Genomic DNA, 25,820 nt, shown 5'->3' on the forward strand with positions numbered 1-25,820 from the left:
CTGCCATTTTCAAGCTAAAAACACAGGAAAGCTAATGATGCAGCTCCTGCCTGAGTCTAAAGGCCTGAAAACCAAAAGAATCAAAATTGATGGTATAAAGTCTGAATCCAAGTGTACCAGGAGCACTTGTCCTAGCTTGGGGACAGAAGACCAATCTACCAGCTCAATGGTTGGGCAAAGGGAGTAAAATTTCCCTTCCTTCACCTCTTTGCTCCATTATTCAGGCCCTGAAGAATGGATGATGCCCGCCCACATTATGGAGGGCACTCTGCTTTACTTAGTCTATGGAACCAAATGCTAATCTTCAGAAACACCCTCACAGATACACCCAGAAATAATATTCAACCTGGGCATCCCAGGGCACAGTCAAATTAACACATAAAATTACCCATTATGGTTTCTCCATTAAAAATAGTGAAGATAAAGGATAAAATATTTTTAATATCGTCTTTTTCAAATAGTTTATTTGGGCCAACAGTAAGAAGAACACAGAGATCTCAATGGTAAAAAAAAAAAAAAAAAAAAAAAAAGACAGCATGATAGGTGAGGGGACAATGCTGTTACTTTAAAAGTCATTGAACGTGCACAATTGTCATCAATTATATTGATTAAATCTGCAGTAAAGATTATACCCCCCAAATTTTTTTTTGTCTTTTTGTCTTTTGTGGCTGAACTGGCGGCATATGGAGGTTCCCAGGATAGGGATCTAATTGGAGTTGTAGCTGCCAGCCTACGCCAAAGCCACAGCAATGCGGGATCTGAGCCACATCTGCAACCTACACCACAGCTCACGGCAGCACCAGATCCTTAACCTACTGAGCGAGGCCAGGGATCAAACCCTCATCATGGATGCTAGTCGAGTTTGTTAACCACTAAGCCATGACGGGAGCTCTCCAAAATAAGTCTAAATTTTGTGTTATTATTTTTGGTAATTTCCAGCAATAAACGGTCAATCATTACAATTTTTAGCCACCTGACCCAGGGTATATCACTGAGAGTTGAACGACACGGTGACACGTTGAAGAAAATTTAAAATCACTGATATTTTCATCTGTTCTATCATTAATAATTTCCTACTACGCCAAAATATAAATGATGAATGGTGACTATAGTAAATGCTCTCTTTAGTTAGGGCTAGGAGCATTGTGATGTATTTAAACGTTTGCAGCTTTCCTACTGATTTTTATAATTTTTGATTTTAGAGCTGCTTTTATAGACTCTGTAATTTACTCAAATTTTTCAGTGTTCTTGTGGAGTTCTGGTAAATCTACACCCTAAACTTATGTGAAAATTTCTATTGAAAATTTCCATTTTCTCACAGTTCCTCATTTAAAGGACAAGTGTATACTGAACTATATCTATTCTTCTGTAAGAGTGGTGGTATCATTGCCTACTCTTTTATATTAACCAGCTCTCTGCTCAAACACAAGACTACATATTGTATAAATATTTGCTACAGTTTTGTGTTTTCATTTATACTCACAGAAAATGAAAGTGGAGAATCAATGCCACTACTGAGAAAAGCTGACAAAAATATGGTGATCTAGTCTAGCTGGTGGAAAATAAATTCCCTCCTTAATTGCTTAGTTCTTCATTTACTTTCTTTATTTAGACACAGCTACATTACAGATAAATGAGATGGGCAGTTATGACAATGTTAAGGACATGTGGCTTTGTTTGTTTCTTCAGGGTAAATTACTGACTTTCAGAACTGGCTGTAATATAAACAACATTAGAGAAGCAATTACTGTGTAACTAATTTTGTTTTTGAAAATCAAGCAGGAGACTCTCAGATATTATTGACAGGGACTGCTAATTCTGATACTCCCTCTGGGAATTCTCACCAAATAAGATTTGTTCAATATGTCTGCAATCTATTCTTGGCAACAGCAGTAAAAAAAATATATCAATCTAAGACATCCTCATAAACAAATCAATGAACCAGAGGCCTCAAACAAATTTATATAGACCTTGTTCCAGTAATACATTTCACTGGCTATGCTTTTAAGTATCTCATTAGTTGTCCATTTAGGATAAGACATTCTCTTTTCTCCACAGGAGATTCACCTTGTGTTTTCAATGGTGACAGAATGTCATTATCAAGCTTGCAAGGATGCACAGCTCTTTATCTACACTGCCAAAAAGGGGCTCCTGACAATACAAGAAGCCATTCAAGTAAAACTTGAGAATTTTAGTGGTTTTCCTGTGGAAGTTTTTGGTCTTAATTATCAGTCTGAGTTTTTAGCATGATGGAAAGATTACCTTATAAAGCACTGGCTTTCCTTTTTTATAGATTGATCACCATAAATTTTAATGATAAAATCCATCACAATGTATGAAAATTATATGTCCTAGAGGTATTTTCCAGGGGATATTTTCAGGTTTTTTTTAACATGAAAATTGATGCCTGTGAAAGAAGCAAATAGAAATGTAATTATCAGCCCTGCTCCTCACACATGAAAGCTAGCAAAGATATACAAGTTAGAGATGGCATCATTATTAGAGTGTACAAGAGGAAGGATGAGCATCCAAATCAGATGAGACGGGGCAGTTGGATAAGGCATGAGTAGATATTACTGCCATTATACTGGAAAAGTTATCCTTCAAAAATGTGATCTTTGAAGACCTATATGTCTCAGTGATTTGAGTAAAATTTTGTTCTTAACTCGGCAGCTGCTCATAAAACAATGTTGAATTAAATTCTTCCAGATTGTTTTTTAAATAAGTGAAGTTAGCAACTGAATAAAAAAAACCCTTGTGTCATTGAAAATAAAAGGAAGACTAGGAAAACCTCAAAAATACATTGAGTCAATACAGTAATGGTCAGTTCCTGTTTTGCACTTTCACAAAATATTTTCCTTCACCCTACAGTCTCTCTTTAGAGAATTTGTAATTTGTTTATCTCCCTAGATAGAAAAGAACAAATTTATTTTCAGCTTAGATCTTACTAGACAGTTCTTCCCTAAACTAATCATAATCTAGCAAATCTGATATCTTTACCAACATTCTGTCTCGACAAATGGGACTACCATTATCCTATATGCCTAAAGTTAGAACATTGGAAGAAATTAGAGATTCTTCCCTAATCAAACTTATCCCCTACCAATCAGCTGACCATTTTAACCCCTAAATATTTAGTGAAACATGAAATGATTAAGTGGCCCTAAAGCAGCAGTTCCAGATTGCCTGGTTAAAAAAGCAAGTTTTAGTGTTCCTAAAATCTTGAACAAGTTATTCAAAGTTTATAAACATTCATTTCCTCTTTTTTTAAAAATAAAGATAAAAACTGGTCTAATCTTATAAGGCTGTCATAAAGATTATGTGAAATGATTTTATGTAATAAACTTTCAACAGGACAAGTCAAATAGCAAGTGCTCAAGATGTTACCTGTAATCATCACCAGCAGAAACAGCATCACCACCTGCATCAGCATCACTATCATCAGCACCATCACAGTTTTCATAATCATTTTTTGAATCTATTTCTATCTCTCTAATCACTCTTCTTCTGCCTTAATCTAATCTCCAACTCTTGACCTTTGCCTGACAATGTACATTCCTAACCAGTCTTCCTGTTTTCAATTTATCACTCTTCATAAGTAGTTTGTTTGTCTTAATGAAAACTGATCATGTCTCCTCTACTTAAAATATATCTATAGCAAAACCCATCTCTTGAATATACAAGTTTTGATGATTTGATCATTATGGGCTTCACCTGACCCCCCTCACAGAAACCATGCTCCAGGTGTTTCCCAGGTAAGCACTGAAGAACACAAAACTCCAGCCAGCCACAGTCCCATCTTCAAGTGGAGAAAATCTGCTATCTCTTCCTCTGAAAATCTCTTATGTTCCCCCAGTAGAGATGCCTGCTTCCATACCCCCAAAGCACCACGTTCTCTCAAAACATCATTCTCCTACAGTTACCTGATCATCTTCCCAAGCAGACGTTATGCTTCACAGTGTGCATAATATCTCAGTATCTCTCCTTGCACAGTTCCTCATAGCAGAGACACAAACGGCTGGGGAATGAGCACTATTTTTTCAGCATTCCTTTTGTAAAGACCTTGTTGTACTTGATCTTTCTGTCTCCAACAAACTACATCCAATTACTACAAAATCCTATATGTATAACTTTCTCAGTGACCTGCACATCCAATCCCAATACCCTCTGACACCACTAATATGCATCAGCTCCCAATTCATTTGTTCTCCATTTTCTCCATCAAGTACACCTCTACATTATTTGAAATTAATCTTCCAAGAGCAGAGGGGGAAATTCATTTACTCTCTTCAACTCAGACTTCCTAACAGTATTTTACTCCTGATTCCCTCATATTTGCTTCAATACGCATTTCTATATGAAATCACCTTGTGTGTTTCTATGTGAATTTCTATTTGAATTTTCATTTCCTCCCTTTCCGAGCGCATGCACGCATGCACACACACACACACAATCTTCCAATCAAATTTTCTCTCTTTTCTGATCCAACTCCCCTCTTAAATCTATGCCATTCTTGACTGTTTCTTTAGGATGCAATGCCCTCATTCCACCAGCTTAACTGGTTGAAATACTACCAGTAAGAAGCACAACTCTTAAACTCATATGCCCTCCTGAAAATAATAATACCAAAAACTTTTCTATGTCTATTCCAATTATGCAATTTCCTTAGGATCTTCAAAGGACTTTGTTATTCTCTAAAGACACCTAATACGCTCTACTTTTCATGTTAATTTTTCAACCTAAATGAACTATTTAATCTAGCTCTACTTTCAAAAGTACGAAAACATTATTGTGCTTTATGTCAAATAAATTAAACCCTGTATGATTTTTAATTGTGTATTTTATTGAAAGCCATGGATAAGAAACTTTGCTTATCACTGGAGAGCTGATATAAGTATTACAGGTTTCATCAGTATTCTACTCATAGTAGTAGAATATTTTCAAGACTTTTCTCTTGGCATTTTGGATCAATTTGACTTTTTTCTTAATAATACTATAATCTTGTTTTTCTATTGTTAGTGATAACTTTTCATGATGTGTCAGGATGTAATTATTTAGCAGTCAAGGTACATTTTATTACTCTTAAATCATGACTTAAATTTACATCCCTCTCTTCTAAGTAGATTACTAATTTCATTTAAAAGCATACATTTAAACAATTGGTGAATATCTAATCAAACAAGATTAATTTGAATAACTACAAACTGATGTATGTATCTAAGATATGAAATAAGAGTACCACACATTATCAGCATGTATGAAAAAGGTCTGGACCGGGAGGCTAAAAACCTGAGACCGTTTGTAAACAGCAAGACCAAAATGGAAATGGTCTTGATTTCTGCTATAAAAGGAATCTTTAAATTAAACATATTGGAAATACAAATAGAAAAGCTTATTACTCTTTGATACTTATTTCACTTTATCTAGGATTTATAATCTCCTGATGGCTGTGAATTTATTTTTATTTAAGAAAAACCTACCTCCAATCTTTTAAGTCCTATATGCCAGGCATAGCTCTTGAATATTCACATGAGTTTAATTCACTTTGAGAATTTTAGGGGGAGAAGGATAAAATTTTATCTTATGGGTTGGGCATCAAAATTCTCTAAGCATTAAAAATACATTTTCAGAGATGTAATATTACAAAAAATGATTAGTCTGCCTTTCAAAAAATATAAATTACTTACTTCTTTCCAAAGAGGATTTTGAGTTTACTTGATCAAACCGAAGCCATACCTTCAAACATACCTGTGCTTTAGGTATGTTTTTAATAAAACTCATTTTTAATCTCTCCTTTGGGGTAAATAAAATTTTTTTCACACCCACTGTAGATAGCATGCATTTATTCATTCAAATAATGCATACCATATGCCTTCCATGTGCCAGGTATATATCAAACACTACCTCAATAAATGAGTCTATAAAGTAAGACACTGGTTAAATAGTACACTCTCCTATTGTACTTTTTATCTAAAGGGGTTCTTTTATGTGGCTCTTTTCTAAAGTGAAATTTCCAACAGAAACTTAGGAAACACCAACTTCTATACTCAGTCAAAACCATATGTGGAAGAACCCTTTATTTGTATAATAAAATTTCAGGGAATATTGACAGCTCTTCTAAAATTCAAAACTAAAAACTGAACAAACAGAACCACTCAGTTCTACTGGATAACTTTTGAATTCTCAATAATAAAGAATTTTTCATTTTGATTAATGAAGGTCTTATTTAAAAACACATTTCATAAAAGATACTCTAAAATATGGAGTCCTGTTGGATTCTGTTACTTTTTAGATATGTGTATATTATGAGCCACATTTTATACATGATTCTATCTACATTTAAGACAAACATGTTCCAGAAATTTCCTCAGGGCAAATTTTGATAAAGGCTGTTTGGTGAACACATGGTCTCTGCCCTAGTGAGGAATTATCACCAGAGCAGGGCAGCAAGAAACTGAGAACATTTCTTACATTTCACAATTTGATCTGAACCTGTCCTTGGTTTCATAAATTATTTATACAGACACCTCAGAAATTTCCTTACAGATGCATTCTCTAAATTAAAACAATTAACTTTCCTGAGAAGGCCATTGTAAAAGAGCTCTGTCTCCTTAAGGTTAAGGATGATGTATAAATGTGTACTGACATTCAAACACATTCATCAAATCAAAGGCAAATACAATTAATAAAAATACCAAATGTTTGAATAGGAACTGTCATCCATATACTTGAACTTCTATTCAAGCCAGAAGTGAAAACAGTCTGATTCATGTACATGAAAATAGCTATGATAAATGTGAGACAATTCACGAGTCAACTTTTTTTTTTTTTTTCTCCTGCCTTTTAAGGCAGCACCCATGGCGTTTGGGAGTTCCCAGGCTAGGAGTCAAATCAGAGCTGCCAGACTGCCTACCTACTGAGTGAGGCCACAAATCGAACCCGCATACTCATGGATATTAGTCTGAGTTGTTCTGCTGTGCCACAACAGAACTCCTAGGGAGTCAACTTTTAATTAGATTTCACTTTTTATCACATATACAAAGCAGTTTAATATTATTCCCCGTGTGTGTGTGTGTGTGTGTGTTCTTTTTACGGCTGCACCTGTGGCATATGGAAGTTCTCAGGCTAGGGGTCAAATTGGAGCTGCAGCTGCTGACCTACACCACAGTAGACACAGCAATGCTGGATCCAAGCCTACATCTAAAACCTACACCACAACTTGTGGCAATGTGGGATCCTTAACCCATTGAGCGAGGTGAGTGGTGGAACTTGCATCCTCACAGACACTATGTAGGGCTGCTAATCCACTAAATCACAATGGGAACTCATTTCCCACTTGTTTTTATGTTCACTATGTAATTTCGTTATATCCTATTTTTCTTCCCATTTTTTTATACTTTCAGTATCTTCAGTAGGTTTTCCATCACTTTTAAGCTTTATTTATGGATACAAGTTTTGTAGTTTATTTTTGTGTAAACATGGCAATGCATTTGGGAAGTACAGAATCTTGTAAATTGTTACTTGAAAGCAATGCAAAAATTATAAATTTAGTAATTCCATTTTATTAAAGGGAGATTTAGTATTTTAAAATACAACTTTTGAGGTTTTTTTTTAAATTCTAGCTATAAAACTCAAGATACATTCAGATACAACTTCAAAGTCTATTCAACCAATTTACAATGTTTGATTAAGTTAATTTATTGATGTACTGAGATTCCAGATCCAATGTGTAAGTCTGAAGAGTTGAGAACGGTCTGTGTTTGCTGGGCCTACTAAAATATGGACTATTTATAACAAGTAAAAGTGAAGGGCTTTATCTTCCTTGGTATACTGTAAAGGCAGTTACTCAAAGGCTTAGTATGACTGGAATGGTGAAGAAAATTTACCATGCAAGAACTCCGTACCCACGCCAACCCTTAACTATGTTTGTTAGGATCTGACATTCTCTTACCCAAGGTAGTGAGAAACATAATCAAGGGAGCCCTTCACATCCATCTTTAAAGAGCTTTATTGTACCTCTTCTTTATAAGCCATTTATTATAGAGGACAGTGCTACAATCAAATAGGGATCTCTAAATACCATTGAGATCCTGGGATTTCAGAGGCCAGATGGTAGTACTTTATTGTCAAGAACAAGGTGAACGTAGTTGTTTGGTCAGAGAGTCAAAACATTTATCAGAATAGTCTAATCTACAGATATTTTTGTATTGGCTAGTGGATCATGGCATCCCTACAAGTGAAATAGATGGACAGTCTATTAAAATCATATTTGATTTGTGGAAGTGGGAAACTCTGGCCCAAAGCCCCAACCCCCAAATATTTTGATTTGGTCTGAGACAGAGTGCAGGTGTCAGCAATTTTTAAAAGCTTACAAGGGATCCTGTCACATATCCAACAATGGAAAACAGTGAGTTAAGCTATTGATTATTTTCCTTTGACCATTATAAGAGTTGACTATATGTAGAAAACTGATTGATGTGGATGTCACCAAAAGTGATTCCTTCCACCTGCTCTAGAGAAATGAATAAACAGTGAAAGAATCTTGGGCACCCAAGATACAAGGATGAAAGAAATACAGATATGGAGATAGGTAGGTAGATAGATTGATAGATTTACCTTTACTCATATTATACCTTACAAATTGATACATCCCCTTGGGTGAGGCAGTTTGTACCCCTGACTTGTATGGACAACTCCAACTACAGAGCAGGATTGATTACACACTAATAATGGGCCACACATGTATATAGTTTTAGAAATGGAAAAATTCAAGTGATAGGCAGTACATACATATAACAGTATAAATGTTCTGTGTCTGAAACCTTAGAAATGTTGACAAATGAAGTAAAAAATGGAAAACATAATTGCAAATGGTTAAAATATGATAATATAATCACTAATTTTGTTTGTGTTCAGTTACCAAACTTAAGAAGAATGCTACCTACCAATTTACATACATACATATATATATATATATATATATATATATACACACAGTATAATGTTTTATTTATTTTTTATTTTTATTTTTCCACAGCCCAACCTGCATCATATGGAAGTTTCCAGGCTAGGGGTTAAATCAGAACTGCAGCTACAGGCCTACACCACAGACACAACAACACAACAACGCCAGACCCTAGCCACATCTGCAAGCTATGCCACAGTTTGCAGCAATGCTGGATCTTTAACCCACTGAGTGATGCCAGGGATTAAACCCATATCCTCTTGGACACTATGTCAGGTTCTTAATCCACTGAACCACAATGGGAACTCCAGTATATAAATTCTATATTGACTTATAATAAATTATGCATGGCTTTGCTATCTATGTATTCCCCCCATTTTATAGAACATAATTTAATCAGGTGAGATGATATTGATGATTACATCAAGAATGGGTATTCTGATATAAGCAAGATATTTTTCTCTAACTTGATACTTCTAATTTCTACAATGTTAAAATTGACCCTACCATCTTTTCACTATCCTCCACTTTCCTGATACCATTCCCCTTTTTCTATCCCAATCAAATTCTAAGGTCAGTCTTATAAATACTTTCTTGGACACACTCTCAGCTTCCTTGCACCTCTCTTTGTCAAATTTTCCTGGTTGATTATATTCAATTTTGTAACCCCTAAACCCCTGCAGCTGAATGTGCCTACCCAGATTAAATTCTAAGGTCAGTCTTATAAATACTTTCTTGCACACACCCTCAGCTTCCTTGCACCTCTCTTTGTCAAATTTTCCTGGCTGATTATATCCAATTTCCTAACCCATTAACCCCTGCAGCTGAAGGTGCCTAGAGGGAGATACAGGACCTATTTACTAACTCCACTTTCAGTATAAGACCATCAACTTCAAATACACTGGCCCTTCATGTTTCCATGCAATTATACCACCAAGTACAAATATTCCATAACTTCTTATTCCCAGCCTATTCTCCCCAGCCTCAATCTGAGATAATTCCTTTGTATCTTATCAAGAAAAATGGAAGCAATCAAAAAAGAATTTCCACACATTCCCATCACCAATCCACTATCTTCTAGCATGTGATTCCATGTTTTCTGCATTACTGTCAGCTTCCATAGGTGAATAATATTGGGACAAGGTTGAGCATGATCACTAAGAATTAAAAAAAGCAAATATTAACCTTGTCCTCGTTAATTGGAGAAATAAATTGACCCAGATTTTAAACATACCTTTGATGAGTTTATTAGATACATAAAAACTATGGTGTGAGCAGCAGTAAAAATGAAATAATTTACCACAACAAAATGTATGTACTCTTTGCTAAGACATATTTTTTACTCAAATAACTTTATGTACTTTTTCTATTATATATGCCTTCAATCCATCTCAAATATTCTTATGAAATGCATCAAGTTAGTAACTTACAGCATAGCCTTCACATCTTTAAAAACTCAGAGTTTTCACTATGTTTGTAATGAAGACCTTCTGTAGAGATGGTATAAGTGATTAAAAGACAGTGACTGTGTAAGCATTGCTTCACACATGCAGTTATGAGCAAAAATAGGCAGGTAGAACAAGATCAAAACCAACAAACCAAAAAACCAGCTAACAGCATTGTCCTTTGCTTGCTGGTGGCTGACCAGCTTGTTCCTTCCCCTTTTACCTGAGCCATTTATCTCTGTGGTAGCCATGGAGTCTCCTTGGTAACGCTCTTCCAGTGAGATCCAATAGGCACAGCCCAGATCTGTTCCAATATCTGGTTTGGATTGTCTATCATGACAATACAATTTACCAGCAGGTCATATTGTGTTGGTTGCAGCATAAAATAACCCAGGATATAGGAAGATGGCAGACAAAAACTGGAGCAACTTAGTTTCGAGTCCAGAGTCACTTGCATCAGATAAAGCTTTTCCTTGTTTATGAAACATTTAATTCACTGACACATTCATCTAATCTTTGAGAGGAAGTCGAAGATGATATTGCCGTCTTCTCCATTTCTTTAATATTCATATAATTTCTTACATTTAACTAAAGATAGACATTTTTCAACAGCGATGGAGTATTGATCCAAGTTTACAGTAGACTTAGGAACTCGAGAATAATAGAAATTGCTTCTCAAGATGTTATGAAAATGCCAGAATTGTTTGTAACTGGATTAAGATAGTGAATGTTTCTAAGAGTACTGCCTCCTACAAAGCCTGAAGTCACGGCCCCATTTAAGTCATGTAAGTGACTAGGACATTAATGTAATGGCTGAGAATGAACAGAGAAGGGAGCAGAAATCAATCATGAGAGCAGGGCTTGACACATTTTTTAATGAAGTCATGAAATAACTGGAAATTTAGAAAGCAGAAGGAAAATTATTTTGGGAATGGGATAGCTTCAGGAAACAAATGACAACTGAATGACAAACACCTACTGGGAATATTTTCATTACACCCAAGACCAAGATACTTCCATATACAAGTCTCAAATGTTTTTCTAATTAATAAAAACAGTATTCTACAGCATGCATATTTTTGAAAACATATGTAAGGGCTTCTTCTCTAGCTGGGAAGTTGGAGATACAAAAAAAATGCATGAGTTTGTCCCCAGAGCTCAGGGGCTGGAACTGTGCTTTCCCTCTAGCCTTTTCACAAAGTGAGAGTGAGAGAGGGGGATACTGAGGGGTCTGTGGTCTGCAGACTGGGATCAGAAACACGATAGAGGTAGGTTTCTATTATCAGACTACTGTCAAGGCACCCCTTATTTATTACAAAGGAGAGAGTGATTTTGATAAAAATAACAATATATAAAGATGGGCCCCTAGATAAACTGTTACTAGGTCCCTCCCAGCGGTGTTTTATCTTTTGCCTCAGTCTCAACTCTAGAATGCATTAGCTGTTATTATTCCCTTCTTTGGGCAATGCTTCCTTTTCAGAAACACTCTTAGAATAATGTTTATATTTACCAGATGTCTTTACGTTTGTCTTCTAGACAATGGTGGGTGGGTGTGTATATTTACACATCTATCTCTGATGGACTAAAGAATAGGAAAGTTAAATAAGTTAACTAAGTAGTAGGTCGTTGGAGTGTGAACGGCCCCAAATAAGGAGACTTCACAAATCACATAAAAATAAAGAAGCGTCCTGTATCTAAATAAGCAAGAGATCCTGGAAGAAGCATAAAATTCAACAGAATTCTGTCAACCATGTGACCTTAGATATGTCAATCTCTCTAAACCTCAATTTTATTTCTAAAAATGGAGATAGTATCAACAACTTTTTAAAATTATTGTAAGTATTAAAGAGAATATCTCTAAATCATCAAATATAGTACCTGGTATTTCATAGATATTCTTAGTATATTCATTAGAAATCAATGCTATGCAAATATCAGGATTGCTTGTAACTAGGTTCAGGCACTCAGTAAAGTTGTGTATTAAATACTAAGAAATAGCTGGGAACCAGGCACACATTAAGCCCCCTTCTAGTGAGACACAGATAGCCTACTAGAAATTACAATCACTTTGAAATTAGGACTTAGGTCCTGACTTAGAAATTACCAGCTACTAATTATATATTTACATAAAAATACTTACATTTCTTGAATCAAAGTGTTTCCCATATGAAGCCAAACATAATAGATCTTACTATAACTATGAAAGAGATGTTTATAAAACAGTGTACAGTGTCAAGTATAAGAAAGATGTAAGAAATGTAATAATATTTAAATTTAACCAATCATACAGCATACCAATTGGCTAAGTATAAAAATCTATGAAATTTGGATTTCCCATCATGGCTCAGCGGAAACAAATCTGAGTAGTATCCATGAGGATGTGGGTTTGATCCCTGTCCCCACTCAGTGGTTAAGGATCCAGCACTGGCGTGAGCTGTGATATAGGTTGCAGAGGCAGCTCAGATCCCGCATTGCTGTGGCTGTGGCAGAGGCTGGCAGCTGTAGCTCCAATTCAACCCCTAGCCTAGAAATTCCATATGCTGAGGGTAAGGCCATAAAAAGCAATACATAAATAAATAAAAATCTATGAAATTTTTATAATAACCTCTTACTATAATCTATTGCTGATTATAATAATGATAAATAAAAGAACGTATATTCCTTCTAGGTACCACATAAAAATAAAATTCAAGTGATCAAATCTAAAAATGAAAGACCAATATGTAAATATATGATTTTAAGACTCAGCTTTTCCCCAGATAACCTTTTTAAAATGTAGCATTGCCGTGGGCCTTTGTATTCAAATGACAAACATTTCATCAACTTTTGAAATTATTATGAGTAATACTTAAATAAATTCCCAACAAAGCTATTCTCTAGTATATACAACAAGGTCTCCACGATCTTTTCACATTGAGAAAAAGTTGACTAAATCATCTCTAATGGATGATACCGAGAGAACTATGTTGTAAATAAATCTTCTCCTTTCAAAGACTGAGTGATAATAATCCAATTTTGCTAGTCTACAGACAAAAATCCAAATCACTCTGAAATAAAACCACTGAAGCAAAATTGAAGGCCTTAATCTAGAATTATTCCTAAGAACAGTGTGTTTTAATATTCATAATTTGGTTTGGTATTTCTATTTAAATATTTCTATTTTAAAGTCAATATTTTAATTAAATCACATTTCTTTTTTTCTTACAGAATCTTTTAAATCTGATACTCTGTATTGTAAATCTGTATACTAAATATCTGAATTTTTTCATTCTTAGAAATATAGTGAAAGTGGTTGGTTATAATTCATCTAACTTCTCTTTCTTCTAATTTTATCTTCAGGAATTTATAGCATTTTCCTCTTCAATGTCTTCTCCTCTGGTGAATTTTCTGTCCCCAGCCTTTAGATCTTGCCACCCACATTCTTTTTTTTTTGTCTTTTTTATTTTTTAGGGCCACACCCGCAGCATATGGAGGTCCCCAGGCTAGGGGTCAAATTGGAGCTACAAGTGCTGACCTACACCACAGCCAAAGAAACACAGGATCTGAGAGCCATGTCTGTGACCTAAACCACAGCTCACAGCAACACCATATCCTTAACCCACTGAGCAAAGCCAGGGCCCAAACCCACATCCTCATGGATACTAGTCAGGTTGGTTAACCACTGAGCCATGACGAGAACTCCACCATCCATATTCTTAATCTAACTCCCTGTGCTTTAAACCACTGCATGGAATTTTAAGAAACATCCAAAAAGTTTCAAAATGAATTTCTTCATCATTTACTTCTGTTTTATAATACAACTTCTGCCTTGCTGGCCCTAAATCTCAACAGTATCACCCAATAATTTGCCTCTGGTTGGTAGTTCTGTTTTCCCCATGCAGACCTCCTTAAAGGAGTAGATGGCTAGCAGCAACTCAAGCATACGTAGTAAGAGATATGCCAGTGCTCTGGGGAGGCAAAAGAGAAACAAGGATCTGGCCATATCGCCATGTAGGTATGGGAGGCAGAGGCTTTCTAAGAGAAAAGATAAGGAAAAAAGAAGGAATCAGGTTTATTGAATTTGAAGAAATTACTCAATTTTCAAAGTCACCAGTATAGTAGAGAATATTCTAGGTAACCCCTTCTCTTTTTAACAAATTTAATGTTGTTATATTAACAGTAGTGTGTTCAAAACTATTTGTATATAAGCCTATTAGGAACTTTGTGATAATTCTTTTGAATATGTCATGTCTTATCTCTTTAAATAAATAAAAATTGGTTCTCTAATGGAAACAAAGCTGATTTATTATTTAAAATAATTTTGGAATAAAAAGTCCTTTAAAATGAATTATTTGAAGAGATCAGTCCTCATAGGAACATGAACAGAGTGTGAGTGGCTCACCACCTGGGGCCAGCACAAAGTGTTTTCCCTCATGGGTATAGAAATGCATATTCATCCAATTGCATTATGGGTGGTTTCGCCCTTCTTTGGAAGCATTTGGTAAAGGCTCCTTCCCAGACAGGATATTGAACAAGAGTTCTGTACTGGTATGACAATAACCACAGGCAGGTCCTGCAAATACTCATTTAGCGATAGTGTCTGTGCTTAACTCAATACAGCCTTGTTGTCACTTGTCAAGTAAATCAAAGGCACATAGTATGTATTGAATGCCTGATAGTATCTAAGTGTATCAGTCATGCTTGAGCAATCCCAAAGGTTTAATTTTAAAAGAGGAATGGAAAACCTGCATTGTATAAAAGTTGGGGGTCCAGGACATATGTTCTGGAAATAGGAAATTGTAAAATGCTACATTCGATTTCTCTTCTTTTTACAATTTTAATATGTTTTTTTATTTGGTGTCTGAATTAAATTGGAAATATACTTTTATTTTAAATAGTATAAAATATATTTAATTTGATTTCTGACTATTTGGGTTTGTTTAGGGCAATGGTTCCCAAATTTATTATAATTATACTTTAGAAATTCTTAATTTAATATTTATTTCTTTCCTCATGTTTAAAATGAGATTGTTTTTATACTCATAAATACCTTACTTTTATTCTTTTCTGCATATTGTCTAATCTTTTTTTTATTGTTATCCTTTTTGTTTTTCTCTCCTGCAACTAAATATTCTAGAATAATGGAACATTTTCATGCATGCTGGTATCATATTTTCAACATCCTTTCTCCACTCCTTCCTCTCCACCCTTCGAAAATGACTAAACCTGGAAATCATTTTTTAAAATGCTCCAATATGGAAAAAAAAGGTTCTCTGATTTCTGTGAAGTGTGATAAAGGAAACTATAGCCCAAGGAGTGAACAAGGCAAGGGATATTTGAATATAAGGGAACAGATTAGGATCTTAATATTTCAGTCATGTAATTTATGTAACTGTTGGAATTAATAGACTTGGCCACTGGTTTCACAGTGAAAGAAATTTTGTGTTTGTTTGAAATATTGCTTAAATGAAGAGAGAAATGAAAAAAATAGCATTAAAGTGATGACATCACTTAACCTCAGTGACACAACACCTGGCATATTTGTGTTATGAATATATATATATATTCTTCAGGAGTGAGCAATCAGTGAGCAAGGCTTTCCATTCTCATCTTCAGCATCACAGCTATTGTGTTATTTAAAATAATTAACTTTCTCAAACAAAGAATGCGGTTTATGAAAAATAATTCTAAAACATCGAAATAATTTAATAACCTTCAAAAACTTAAAATCTCAATGACAAGTTATATCATTCTGACTCAAATCTTTTTGCTTATAACTTTATTTGTATATAGATGAAACCACTTTGTTAAAGAAGAGGCAATTTCAGAAAGAAGAGAGAAAGAAGGTTCTTGCCACAATCTCCAGAGAGTTTTGGCTTAAACATTGGTTCCAATAACAAATGGAGATTTGTTTATCTGGGGAATAGTTTCTATCACTGGTGATAGAAAGGCAGAATATTGCTTAATTACTTGCAAAATTAAGTAAGAGTTCCACAACTTATTAGATAAAATGATATGATTTTAGTCATCCCCTGGGCTCCGGTTTTAAGTTAACTCATCATGGAGAATTATTTTTTCATATTCCCCCTTTGGTTGATGTTTTTCTGGTTATTGAATCCTAATTTTAAAATTATTTCGCTTTGAATTTGAAGGCCTTCTTCTATACCCTACAAATATGCAGAATTTCTGAACACTTTTTTTGTCCATTTGTCCATGACATATCTCTAGGAAATTTTAGAATATAATTTTCATCCATGCTGTTCAAAAATCTCAAAATGATAGGTACTAGAGCAATCATTTTTCATTCGTTTTACTTGGAAAGCAGTACATACTTTTGATCTGACAACTTATGTTTTTTAGCCTTGAAGATATAGCCCTTTTCTTTTTGTGACTTTTTCCCCTGTTCCCATTGTTTTCTATTCTTTAAATTTTTAATAGTTTAGTGTTGTATTTTCTGCATTGCAGGTTACTGTAAAGAGGAAATGACTCCCCAGGGGTTTGGAGACTGTTTTGGAGGATGCAGAACTTTGACATGTGTCCTGAAACAGGTGGTAAAGGGTGTGATATCATGGTGGGGTAAAATCATGCAGACATTTGGTGGGGACAGACAGGTAAAATCAAATGCAGATCAGCATGCAAATCGAAGAAGGCTGAAGAAAGTGGATTTACTCTAAATGAGATAGTTTTCATGTAGAAGATTCATAGGAATGATGGTTCAAAAGAACTGTTATGATCATATTGAGGAAGTCCTTGAGTTCAAGCTCCAGAAAATATCTTGCCAAGTGGAAGGAAAAGTCAGTGAATATTTTTACTGGGGAGAAGCATGATTGAAAGCATTTTTAAAAGAGCAAAGTGTTTTGAGGAGGGAAGAGAGGAGAGAGGTAAGAGGCAATAAAATAATACAGAAGAACTTCCCTTGAAAAGAAAAAAAATGCTTCTTTGCTTTACTGTTTTCTGAGAGCTACTGTCTCCTTCATCTTATGAGTCTTAAACACTCTCCTGCACTTTTGCAAGCTGTAGCCTGGCCCTGGAAGGCTCTCAGCCTCTTTATTCTCCAAGTGATATACTGATATATACACATAAAGACTATATATATTTAGTCTTTCTGTCTTTTAGGGCTGCATCAGCAGCATATGGAGGTTCCCAGGCTAGGGGTCGAAGCAGAACTATAGCCGCGAGCCTATGCCAGAGCCACAACAATGCGGGATCTGAGCCATGTCTGAGACCTACACCACAACTCACAGCAACGCCAGATCCTTAACCCACTGAACGAGGCCAGGAATCGAATCCACATCCTCATGGATACTAGCTGGGTTTGTTAACCACTGAACCATGACAGGAACTCCAGCCAAGTGATACTTTATATCCATTCCCAATCTAGCTAAACTCTCAGGTTCCTCCATTTGCTACCTCACCAGCCTTTCATGTGGTTAAATGACCCCCGCGCCTTTGATCACATTTCTCTTTCTTAAGACATCTATTATTGGTATCTTTAACTTGAAGATACTTATTGAAGTTACTTGAAGTTACTTATTGCTGAATCTGTTCCTCTAGATAGCCCTGAAGACAGGAAACTACTTCAGTCACTCATGCTCAGAAAAACTATGAAATTTGTGTTAAATAGTGTTGGCAAGGTACATGTTGTACGTATGATGACTTTACTTACTCCTAGATGATTTAAGTAAAGAGTAAGAGACACAGCATGTAATTATATCCCACTATACCACCTGGACAACATAAATCATAATCATGACATCCCAAATATTATATACATTGTGAGGCAATGAGTTGTTGAATCAGTATCCATCGAATTTAGTCATACAAAATTCCAATTATCTATGTGAGAAATTCTATACAAAACTGCAGAGACTTAAATTAACCTGAAAGCATTTAGAACATGGTTGTCTGGGTGATACATTACAGCACATACAACCAAGAGTTAGTTAAGCAGGGGGGAGCAGAACAAACTGTTACCCAAATACCAGTTTTTTAATACTTTTCACAAATAACATACTGCCCAAGATGGTAAAGTATCAACTAAACTTAATGAAGCAGATTAACAGAAAATGAAACCCCTTCTAATAAAGATAAAATGACCATGAAGGCATAATTAATAAACTGAACACAGAAAAAGGCTGATTCTATAACTAAAGCTCATAAAAAAGGCAAAACAGCTTTTACATTAAGTTCTTTAAAATGTTACTAGCTATTATTTGATAGATGCAATTATCATATATATACAATAACATACGTAAATTATGAAGCTTAGTAACCAAACATCCCTCCCCATTCAACATACAACTCTAGGGGAGATGTACATTTTATTTTGTTTCTGAGTTCTCTAAAATGGCATTACAGTGTATGTTGTCACCTTTGACTTGATTCTTCTACTCACAATTGCTCCTAAATTTCATACAAACTGTTAATTGTCACTGCTGTGTATTCATTTTCACTGTTTATAGTTTCCAGTTATTCTCCTGGAAATGGACTTTAAGTGCTTCCAAATTTTTATTCTTGTTAGCGTCATTATGAATAATCTTGTCGACTGGTGATCAGGTATAAGAAACTTTTGAGTGCAGGAAATGGGGGCAAGTTAGAACTGCTGGATCAATTGGTATGTGAACATTTTATTTTACAAGATTGTGCCAAACTGAATTTGAATGTATTTCAACAATAAGAGCAGCTATTGATTCAAATCCTCACCATTAGTTAACATTTTATCTAAATATACTCAAATACAGGATATGCTTTAAATACATTAGACTCTGGCCATGATAGAGAATGTTAGGGAAGAGAATAAAATTAGAGATTCAGGCTAAAAAAAAAAAAAGTAAAAATAAACTAACAAAAAGAGAGGCTGAACTTTACAATAATAAAATTGTAATATAAATTATATATTATGTGTAAGTTATATACATAATATAAGAATAATAAAAATATGCCATGAAATGTAGAGGATAATTCACTCAGTGCTGGAAACTGAGCTAGAAGGAATCAAAGTAATCATGAATAAAAATTAATTTGGCTAATTACAAAAATGTAAGTTTACGTTGCTGGCAAACACCTATCAAACTGATATTTAGGAGATCTGTCTTTTCTCTCTAATGTTTTATTAAGACCTTCTGGGTTTTTTATGTCCATTTTGTATTTTCTCACATTAGTTAAACACTTGTAACTTTTTAATCAATCTTTCAGCAGTAATGGAAACTATGCAGGGGTCATTTTCTGAAATAGTTCCTCTCTTTTATTTCACTTATTCTGTCCTTCTGGGACTTAAATTAGATATATACCAGGCCTTCTATTCTCCAAATAGCTTGATCTTTTATTGTTTCAATCCCCTTGCTTCTTTTTGCCACATCATTATTTCTTCAGATTTATTTTGCAGTTCACCACTCCCTAATTAGGTTTATCTAATCTAAAGTACTTATTTATTTATTTAAATTTTTTATTATACTTGATTTACAATGTTCTGTCAATTTCTGCCAAACAGCAAAGTGACCCAATCATACATATACATTCTTTTTCTCACAGTATCCTCCACCATGTTCCACCACAAGTGATTAAATATAGTTCCCTGTGCTATACAGCAGGACCTCACTGCTTATCCTCTCCAAATGCAATAGTTTGCGTCTACTAATCCCAAACTCCCAGTCCATCCCACTTTCTCCCCCTTCTTCTTGCCAACCACAAGTCTATTCTCCATGTCCATGAGTTCATTTATTTACTGTAGATAGGTTCATTTGTGCCATATATTAGATTCCAGATATAAGTGATATCATATGGTATTTGTCTTTCTCTTTCTGACTTACTTCACTTAGTATGAAAGTCTCTAGTTGCATCCATGTTGCTGCAAATGGCATTATTTTGTTCTTTTTTATGGCTGAGTAGTATTCATATATATATGTACACACTACATCTTCTTAATCCATTCATCTGTCAATGGACATTTAGGTTGTTTTCATGTCTTGACTATTGTGAATAGTGCTGCAATGAACATACAGGTGCATGTATCTTTTTTCAAGGAAAGTTTTGTCCATATGCATGCCCAAGAGTGGGATTGCTGGGTCATACGGAAGTTTTAGTTTTCTGAGAAACCTCCATAATGTTTCCATAGTGGTTGTACCAATTTACATTCCCACCAACAGTGTAGGAGGGTTCCCTTTTCTCTTGACATTTTTCACAGAACTAGAACAAACAATCTCAAAATATATATGGAACCATAAATGAACCAGAATTGCCAAAGCAATCCTGAGGAACAAAAACCAAACAGGACACATAACTCTCCCAGACTTCCGACAATATTACAAAGCTACAGTAATCAAGAGAATGTGGTAATGGTACAAAAACAGACGCACAGACCAATGGAACAGAATAGAGAACCCAGAAATAAACCCAGACACCTACAGTCAATTAATCTTCGACTAAGCAGACAAGAATATAAAATGGGAAAAAGACAGCCTTTTCAGCAAGAGTGCTATGAAAACTGAACACCTGCATGTACATCAATTAAACTCTCACACCAGGCACAAAAATAAACTCAAAATGGCTTAAAGACTTAAACATAAGACAAGACACCATAAAACTCCTAGAAGAGAACACAGGCAAAACATTCTCTGACATCAATCACGCAAATGTTTTCTTAGGTCAGTCTCCCAAAGCAACAGAAATAAAAACAAAAATAAACCAACGGGACTTAATCCAACTTACAAGCTTTTACACAGCAAAGGAAACCATAAAAAAACCAAAAAGACAACCTATGGAGTGGGAGAAAATAGTTTCAAACAATGCAACCTACAAGGTCTTAATCTCCAAAAATACAAACATCTCTTACAACTCAATAGCAAAAAACAAAAAACAAAAAAATTGAAAAATGGGTAGAAGACCTGAATAGGCATTGCTCCACAGAAGACATACAGATGGCCAATAGGCACATGAAAAAAATGCTTAATATCACTAATTATTAGAGAAATTCATATCAAAACTACAATGAGGTACCACTTCTCACTGATCAAAATGGCCATCATTAGTAAGTCTACAAATAACAAATGCTGGAGAGAGTAATTATTTATTTTTATTTACTTTTATTTTTTGCTTTTTAGGGCCACACTTGCAGCATATGGAAGTCCCCAGGCTATGGGTTCAATCAGAGCTACAGCTACCAGCCTACACCACAGCCACCGCAATGAGAGATCTAAGCCAGGTCTGTGACCTACATCACAGCTCACGGAAATGTCAGATTCCCAACTCACTAAACGAGGCCAAGATCAAATCTGCATCCTAGTATTCTGGATACTAGTTGGGTTCATTACCACTGAGCCACAATAAGAACTCCTTCTAATTTAAAAAAATATTTCAATAATTATATTTTTCTTTCTTAAAGCTTATTTTGGTTCTTCCAGATATCCCAATCATTTTGAATAGTTTCTTGTTAAATTTAACTCTTTATATTTTAAATATTTCATACATGGCTATTTTATAATTAATATATGATGATTCTGAAGAATGGTAGAATATGCCACCCTGACCACATGCCACCTTGGCATAAGGATTATTTTCAGTTAAAGTACTTGGAAAAAAAGCAGATGTAAGAAAGGGAATTCTAATCTCCTCTTTTCTTGCAGGAACAAGAGAAACTCTCATGTGAAGGATACCCTTCCTTGTACCAGGAGAAAACAAAACCTTCTTCGATGGGGAGTCAAAGACTAGAGAATTCTGTAAAAACAGATTTTGTTAAAATAATTCTTATCTTCCATTAGACTCTCTCTCTATTTTAATTACTTTTCCATCACTGCCTCACTTTGTGCAAAACTAGTATAAAAGTAGTTCGGTTTTGTTACTTTGGCTCTTCCTTTCCTTCTGTTACATACAACTTAATATTTGCATGCTTTTCTCCTAGTTATCATTTTTATGTCAATTAAATTCTCAGGCCCGTCTGAAAACCCTAAGCAGGTAAAAGTCAAGTTTCGCCTCCTCTAAAATTCCAATAGCTAAGGTTCTTGGGGCTCCTAAACCAATACCTTTTTTCTACTGAGTCTCATTTAAGGCCCTCTGTCTTCTTATGTGTTTGGTGCTCTTTGATGACAGGCATATGTTTAGTTGAACTTAGTTAGTGATCTTCCAGAGTAGATATTCATTTCTTCCTCCCAGTAATCAAGGCAGCTACTAACTGGGAAGGATTTATCCAGCTTTTAGGGTTCTGGTATTAATTAAAGAGCCTAAAGACGTGTGTCTTTCAAATAGCTCATTGTTCACTTACCTGACTCCAGCACAGATATCATTTACCTTGAAAGGTACTTCACCCATTGAGTATCAATAGATAGGCTCCAACTCCAGTTTCAATTTCCCTTATCTTTTAGTATTTTTGTTTTGTCTCCTTGGAAATGACCCCAATTTCTGATTAATCCAATAACATAATAAGATTATGTGCTAGGCAACATCTAGTTTTGTTTTCCTAAAGGCCAATCAAAGCAATTTCTGGGGATGGAAATTCTACAAATTTGACGTTTTTAGAGGTTAATACACCTGATACACCCTTCCAAGTAAAATGGTAGTTACATTATCTGGGTTAACTTTAACACTGATAACTACAGCACAAAATCATCTTTGAAAATTAACCTGATTAGTATCAATGATATTTTTCTTTTGTTAATTCTTAGAACTAAGCTGGGATTCTTTGTAAAGGAACAGAACTCCCTAAAGCACATGTTAAAAGATCGTTAGAAATATCACCTCAGCCAGCATTTCTTTCTCCCAAAAGGTTGATCAGTGTGCCTTTGCCAGTGGGCCTAGCCTTATGCTAATTTCCAAAGTCAAATATTACCTGATCTGTGAAGTTATTCATTTAATCTCAGCTCTATATAGTGAGGTTCGCTGTAAAGGTTCACAACTTCACAATACTCTTAATCCCTTACTCTTTACTCACATATGTGTGCTAATGATTATAATGCAGAACATATGAATCACAAGCCACAAACTCAAGTACACAGGAAACAGCCATTTTAGAATTTTTTTAAATAATCAAATTAAAATGGATTCTAAATCTCTCTACAGGTTAAGTAAAAGATTCTAAGTCAGTCATTATTAGGGCCCCATTCTCTTTTAAGGTCTCAGTGAAATATGGCCTTGGAAAGGAAGCCAGACACGCTGATATTTGAACCATACTAGTTACACCTAATACTCCTAACACTGTTACTGTATAATGTTTATCTTTGATGACTTCCCACACATTGTTAGATAAAGGAAATACCTCTGTCTTTGCTCTTGATCTTTCGAATTTCCCCTTTCTGCTCTCCTTACACTCATGAGCATTTCACCTAATTCCTTCATCCCAAGGCTTTTAGATATCAAATGATAAGAACAAATGCATCTTTTAATTGGCTTTTACTTTTGGCTCGGCAAGGCAAGTTTCCCTGAGCCTCTGGACCCCAAAGATTTTGGCTACCTCAAGGAAGGAGAGGGAGATGGGGATTACAGAGAGCAAAGACCAAAGTGATTATCTTGTCAAAATAATTTTTCTAATATTTATTTACTATTTCTTGAATGCTTGATATGTGCCAGAAATAAAGCTGAGAAACTTATGAGTCATCTCATTTAATTCTCAAAACAACCTTAGGAAATAAGTGCTATTATTATCTCCATTTTACAAAAGGCTAAAAGGAGTTTAAATCACAGCCCCTGATCTCACAGTTACTTAACTGAAGAGCCACGATTTAAATCTCAACAATCCAACTCTAAGTTATATTGCTTTTGGTCACTAATTAGGCTCCTGAAATTCTGCTTGTTCCCCAGTTCTTCTTTTAGTAACTACTTATGTGATCAATCTAAGAATTTCAATTAGTATTTTACCCCTGTATTTCTTCTGAGAGTTTTCTCCAAGGATTTGGAGTCCTCCTATTACTGATGAATGAAAACCTCACTATCTGTTGACAGAGTTCTCTAAGGCCAACTCTTCCTATCTACAGCAGGCCATTCCACAAAATCCCCTAAAGTCATGTTCTGTAAATTGGCTAGAAGAACTTGCTGCTATTTCCCTAAACCCATATGTGACATACTCAGGAGGCATCACATACCACTCAGTCTGTCCTCCCCATCAGTAAGGCCATATTTTGTGCTGGTCTCTTCTCCCATTCCTTCCCATTAACAGAGCATGCACCAGGCATGATGCACCAGTTGCCAAGGTATGACAAACAAAGCATGCAGACTATAGTTGACTGAGAGCTACTTTACCAGCAAAAGTCATCTTGGTCAACGAGTAAAATATTTACACTATAAACATTTGGTCTTTGATGCCGTATCATAATCAGAAAAAACTTAAAAATATGCTTCTACTCAGTCAAGCAAGATTTACAGAAGGAATTGGCATGGAAATCTTTTACTTAAAAAAATATAAAATATACACAGTAAGAGTTTCTGCCACTATAAAACAGCTTGCTCATTAAGATGTCGTATTTTCTTAGAAAGGAAGGAGTGATGGGCAGATTTGCAGACTGATTTAATTGTCCTGGAAAATACTATCCCAGTGGTGTTCATTTTGCAAATGCTCACACAGGGTATTATGTGAGCAGGAAGTAAAAAGCAAGAACATTTAAAATTTTGATAAGTAGCATACACTGTAAATTACACAATAGGAAATTTTACAGTATAAACAAGTTATGGTAAAATACATGTTTTCTGTACTACTGACCTATTGAGCAATCTCATATCTCTATTACCTGGCCTGTATAAAAGATAGCTATCAGTGTTAAACTTGAATATAATATTTATAAATGTGCATAAACTGTTGGCAGACACAGAAAGTATACTACTTTTTTTAAAGTCTGGAAACTTGAGCTAAAACTGGTGTTATTATGAGTATGCCACAAATATATAGTCATATATTTTGTGAAATAATCCAAAGTAACTAGCATCTGTTTGACTTTCTCAGTACTGTTCTACACTATATCTTTGATTTATATGGCATAATTATGTCTTAATTACTTAAAAACATTAGAATACAGTACTTTTCTCAAACCGTTTCAGAGAATAGAAACTAAAGATTAAAAAAATAAATACCTCAAAATGTTATTTATCCATTACCTGCGAAAGCATAACAAAATGCAAATAAGAAAAACAAACAGAAGAAATATATGATTCTTGAGTTCCCATTGTGGCTCAATGGAAATGGATTAGACTAGCATCCATGCGGAGTCAGGTTCCATCCCTGGCCTCACTCAGTGGGTTAAAGATCCAGCATTGCCATGAGCTGTGGTGTAGGTTATAGATGAGGCTCGGTTCTGGCGTTGCTGTGACGTAGGCCAGTTGTTACAGCTCCAATTTGACCTCTAGCCTGGGAACCTCTTTATGCCATAGGTACAGCCCTGAAAAAACAAATATATGATTCTTACAAATCTCTAATTTTCTCATTGGCATATAGACTAGTCCATGCATATTTT

General features: G+C 35.0%; 1 long non-coding RNA gene across 1 annotated transcript in view; it reads right to left on the reverse strand.

Annotated features, from left to right (window-relative positions):
- LOC110262237 overlaps window positions 1-25,820 on the reverse strand; it is a 52,044-nt gene that overhangs the window by 20,560 nt on the left and 5,664 nt on the right. The window lies entirely within an intron of this gene.

The sequence above is a fragment of the Sus scrofa genome, chromosome 9 (genome assembly GCF_000003025.6).
Source record: "Sus scrofa isolate TJ Tabasco breed Duroc chromosome 9, Sscrofa11.1, whole genome shotgun sequence".
Classification (NCBI taxonomy): domain Eukaryota; kingdom Metazoa; phylum Chordata; class Mammalia; order Artiodactyla; family Suidae; genus Sus; species Sus scrofa.